Source organism: Sebastes umbrosus, chromosome 22, assembly GCF_015220745.1.
Source record: "Sebastes umbrosus isolate fSebUmb1 chromosome 22, fSebUmb1.pri, whole genome shotgun sequence".
NCBI lineage: Eukaryota > Metazoa > Chordata > Actinopteri > Perciformes > Sebastidae > Sebastes > Sebastes umbrosus.
In genome coordinates, this window is record NC_051290.1 from 1,142,562 (window position 1) to 1,148,171 (window position 5,610).

The following is a 5,610-nucleotide window of genomic DNA, read 5'->3' on the forward strand; positions in this document are numbered from 1 at the left end:
AATGAGAATAAAGTCACAAGTTTACGAGAAAAAAGTCTTAATTTAATGAGAATAAAGTCATAAGTTTACGAGAAAAAGTCTTAATTTAATGAGAATAAAGTCATAAGTTTACGAGAAAAAGTCTTAATTTAATGAGAATAAAGTCAGAAGTTCACGGGAAAAAAGTCTTAATTTAATGAGAATAAAGTCATAAGTTTACGAGAAAAAGTCTTAATTTAATGAGAATAAAGTCAGAAGTTCACGGGAAAAAAGTCTTAATTTAATGAGAATAAAGTCACAAGTTTACGAGAAAAAAGTCTTAATTTAATGAGAATAAAGTCATAAATTTACGAGAAAAAGTCTTAATTTAATGAGAATAAAGTCAGAAGTTTACGAGAAAAAAGTCTTAATTTAATGAGAATAAATTCATAACTTTACAGGAAAAAAACATGTAATATTATGAGAAAAAAAGTCGTAATATTATGAGAATAAGGTCAGAAGTTCACCAGAAAAAAGTCTTAATTTAATGAGAATAAAGTCATAAGTTTACGAGAAAAAGTCTTAATTTAATGAGAATAAAGTCACAAGTTTACGAGAAAAAGTCTTAATTTAATGAGAATAAAGTCACAAGTTTACGAGAAAAAGTCTTAATTTAATGAGAATAAAGTCATAAATTTACGAGAAAAAGTCTTAATTTAATGAGAATAAAGTCAGAAGTTCACGGGAAAAAAGTCTTAATTTAATGAGAATAAAGTCACAAGTTTACGAGAAAAAGTCTTAATTTAATGAGAATAAAGTCACAAGTTTACGAGAAAAAGTCTTAATTTAATGAGAATAAAGTCATAAATTTATGAGAAAAAAGTCTTAATTTAATGAGAATAAAGTCATAAGTTCACCAGAAAAAAGTCTTAATTTAATGAGAATAAAGTCATAAGTTTACGAGAAAAAGTCTTAATTTAATGAGAATAAAGTCACAAGTTTACGAGAAAAGTCTTAATTTAATGAGAATAAAGTCATAAGTTCACCAGAAAAAAGTCTTAATTTAATGAGAATAAAGTCATAAGTTTACGAGAAAAAGTCTTAATTTAATGAGAATAAAGTCATAAGTTCACCAGAAAAAAGTCTTAATTTAATGAGAATAAAGTCATAAGTTTACGAGAAAAAGTCTTAATTTAATGAGAATAAAGTCACAAGTTTACGAGAAAAAGTCTTAATTTAATGAGAATAAAGTCATAAGTTCACCAGAAAAAAGTCTTAATTTAATGAGAATAAAGTCACAAGTTTACGAGAAAAAGTCTTAATTTAATGAGAATAAAGTCACAAGTTTACGAGAAAAAAGTCTTAATTTAATGAGAATAAAGTCATAAATTTATGAGAAAAAAGTCTTAATTTAATGAGAATAAAGTCATAAGTTCACCAGAAAAAAGTCTTAATTTAATGAGAATAAAGTCATAAGTTTACGATAAAAAGTCTTAATTTAATGAGAATAAAGTCACAAGTTTACGAGAAAAAGTCTTAATTTAATGAGAATAAAGTCATAAATTTATGAGAAAAAAGTCTTAATTTAATGAGAATAAAGTCATAAGTTCACCAGAAAAAAGTCTTAATTTAATGAGAATAAAGTCATAAGTTTACGAGAAAAAGTCTTAATTTAATGAGAATAAAGTCACAAGTTTACGAGAAAAAGTCTTAATTTAATGAGAATAAAGTCATAAATTCACCAGAAAAAAAGTCTTAATTTAATGAGAATAAAGTCATAAGTTTACGAGAAAAAGTCTTAATTTAATGAGAATAAAGTCATAAGTTCACCAGAAAAAAGTCTTAATTTAATGAGAATAAAGTCATAAGTTTACGAGAAAAAGTCTTAATTTAATGAGAATAAAGTCATAACTTTACGAGAAAAAGTCTTAATTTAATGAGAATAAAGTCATAAGTTTACGAGAAAAAGTCTTAATTTAATGAGAATAAAGTCATAAATTCACCAGAAAAAAGTCTTAATTTAATGAGAATAAAGTCATAAGTTTACGAGAAAAAGTCTTAATTTAATGAGAATAAAGTCACAAGTTTACGAGAAAAAGTCTTAATTTAATGAGAATAAAGTCATAAGTTCACCAGAAAAAAGTCTTAATTTAATGAGAATAAAGTCACAAGTTTACGAGAAAAAGTCTTAATTTAATGAGAATAAAGTCACAAGTTTACGAGAAAAAAGTCTTAATTTAATGAGAATAAAGTCATAAATTTATGAGAAAAAAGTCTTAATTTAATGAGAATAAAGTCATACGTTCACCAGAAAAAAGTCTTAATTTAATGAGAATAAAGTCATAAGTTACGAGAAAAAGTCTTAATTTAATGAGAATAAAGTCACAAGTTTACGAGAAAAAGTCTTAATTTAATGAGAATAAAGTCATAAATTTATGAGAAAAAAGTCTTAATTTAATGAGAATAAAGTCATAAGTTCACCAGAAAAAAGTCTTAATTTAATGAGAATAAAGTCATAAGTTTACGAGAAAAAGTCTTAATTTAATGAGAATAAAGTCACAAGTTTACGAGAAAAAGTCTTAATTTAATGAGAATAAAGTCATAAATTTATGAGAAAAAAGTCTTAATTTAATGAGAATAAAGTCATAAGTTCACCAGAAAAAAGTCTTAATTTAATGAGAATAAAGTCATAAGTTTACGAGAAAAAGTCTTAATTTAATGAGAATAAAGTCACAAGTTTACGAGAAAAAGTCTTAATTTAATGAGAATAAAGTCATAAATTCACCAGAAAAAAGTCTTAATTTAATGAGAATAAAGTCATAAGTTTACGAGAAAAAGTCTTAATTTAATGAGAATAAAGTCATAAGTTCACCAGAAAAAAGTCTTAATTTAATGAGAATAAAGTCATAAGTTTACGAGAAAAAGTCTTAATTTAATGAGAATAAAGTCATAACTTTACGAGAAAAAGTCTTAATTTAATGAGAATAAAGTCATAAGTTTACGAGAAAAAGTCTTAATTTAATGAGAATAAAGTCATAAATTCACCAGAAAAAAGTCTTAATTTAATGAGAATAAAGTCATAAGTTTACGAGAAAAAGTCTTAATTTAATGAGAATAAAGTCACAAGTTTACGAGAAAAAGTCTTAATTTAATGAGAATAAAGTCATAAGTTCACCAGAAAAAAGTCTTAATTTAATGAGAATAAAGTCACAAGTTTACGAGAAAAAGTCTTAATTTAATGAGAATAAAGTCACAAGTTTACGAGAAAAAAGTCTTAATTTAATGAGAATAAAGTCATAAATTTATGAGAAAAAAGTCTTAATTTAATGAGAATAAAGTCATACGTTCACCAGAAAAAAGTCTTAATTTAATGAGAATAAAGTCATAAGTTTACGAGAAAAAGTCTTAATTTAATGAGAATAAAGTCACAAGTTTACGAGAAAAAGTCTTAATTTAATGAGAATAAAGTCATAAATTTATGAGAAAAAAGTCTTAATTTAATGAGAATAAAGTCATAAGTTCACCAGAAAAAAGTCTTAATTTAATGAGAATAAAGTCATAAGTTTACGAGAAAAAGTCTTAATTTAATGAGAATAAAGTCACAAGTTTACGAGAAAAAGTCTTAATTTAATGAGAATAAAGTCATAAATTCACCAGAAAAAAGTCTTAATTTAATGAGAATAAAGTCATAAGTTTACGAGAAAAAGTCTTAATTTAATGAGAATAAAGTCATAAGTTCACCAGAAAAAAGTCTTAATTTAATGAGAATAAAGTCATAAGTTTACGAGAAAAAGTCTTAATTTAATGAGAATAAAGTCATAACTTTACGAGAAAAAGTCTTAATTTAATGAGAATAAAGTCATAAGTTTACGAGAAAAAGTCTTAATTTAATGAGAATAAAGTCATAACTTTACGAGAAAAAGTCTTAATTTAATGAGAATAAAGTCATAAATTTACGAGAAAAAGTCTTAATTTAATGAGAATAAAGTCACAAGTTTACGAGAAAAAGTCTTAATTTAATGAGAATAAAGTCATAAATTTATGAGAAAAAAGTCTTAATTTAATGAGAATAAAGTCATAAATTTACGAGAAAAAAGTCTTAATTTAATGAGAATAAAGTCACAAGTTTACGAAAAAAAGGCTTAATTTAATGAGAATAAAGTCAGAAGTTTACGAGAAAAAAGTCTTAATTTAATGAGAATAAATTCATAACTTTACAGGAAAAAAACATGTAATATTATGAGAAAAAAAGTTGAAATATTATGAGAATAAAGTCACAAGCTTACGAGAAAAACAAGTCGTAATATTATGAGAATAAATTCATAACTTTACGAGAAAAAAGTCATAATTTTACGAGAAAAAGACATGTAATATCTTGAGAAAAAAAGTTAAATTATTATGAGGATTAAGTCATAAGTTTAGGAGAAAAAAATAGTAATATTATGAGAATAAATTCATAACTTTACGGGAAAAAACATGTAATATTATGAGAATTTAATGAGAATAAAGTTAGAAGTTTACGAGAAAAAAGTTGTGATATTACGAGAATAAAGTCATAAGTTTAGGAGAACAAATTGTAATATTATGAAAATAAAAGTCATAAGTTTACAAGAAAAAAAGTCGAAATATAATGAGAATAAAGTAATAACTTTACGAGAAAAAATAGTCGTAATATTACGAGAAAAAAAGTCGGAATATTATGAGGAAAAAAGTCAAAATATTATGAAAATCAAGTCATAAGTTTACGAGAAAAACAAATCGTAATATTACGAGAATAAATTCATAACTTTACAGGAAAAAAAGTCAGAATATTACGAGAAAAAAAAGTCATAATGATATGACAATAAAGTCCTAAGTTTACGAGAAAAAAACTTGTAATATTACGAGCAAAAAGTCTTAATTTGATGAGAATAAATTCAGAAATTTACTAGAAAAAAAATCTGAATATTTTGAGAAAAAAGTCTGAATATTATGAGAATAAATTCATAAATTTACGAGAAAAAAACTTGTAATATTACGAGAATAAATTCATAACTTTATGTAAAAAATGTTTTTAATAATATGAGCAAAAAGTCATAATTTAAAGAGAATAAAATAATAGGTTTACAAGAAAAGAAAGTCATAATATTATGAGAATAAAGTCATAAGTTTAAGAGAAAAACAGACATAATATTATGAGAATATAGTCATAAGTTTACGAGAAAAAAAGTTGTAATATAACGAGCAAAACATCGTAATTTAATGAGAATAAAGTCATAAGTTTAAGAGCAAAAAAAGTCGGAATGTTATGAGAAAATATATTTCTAATATTATGACAATGGAGTCATAAGTTTACGAGAAAAAGTCATAATATTATGAGAATAAAGTCAGAACTTCAAGAGAAAAAAAGTAGTAAAAAAGTATTTTATTTATTTTATTAAAAACATATTCAGTTCATGCATTTAAAAGATGAAGGGGAGAGAGAGATAAACAGAGAGAGAGAGAGAGAGGGAGAATCATACACCCACACCACCATCATATAACTGACAGTCAGATGAACCGATCACCTCCCTCCTTTTCTCTCTCCTCCTTTCTCCTCATTGGTGGATGCTGCAGCAGCGAGGCTCGATGGATACCCCCCCCTCCTCCCTCTCTCCTCCCTCTCTCCTCCCT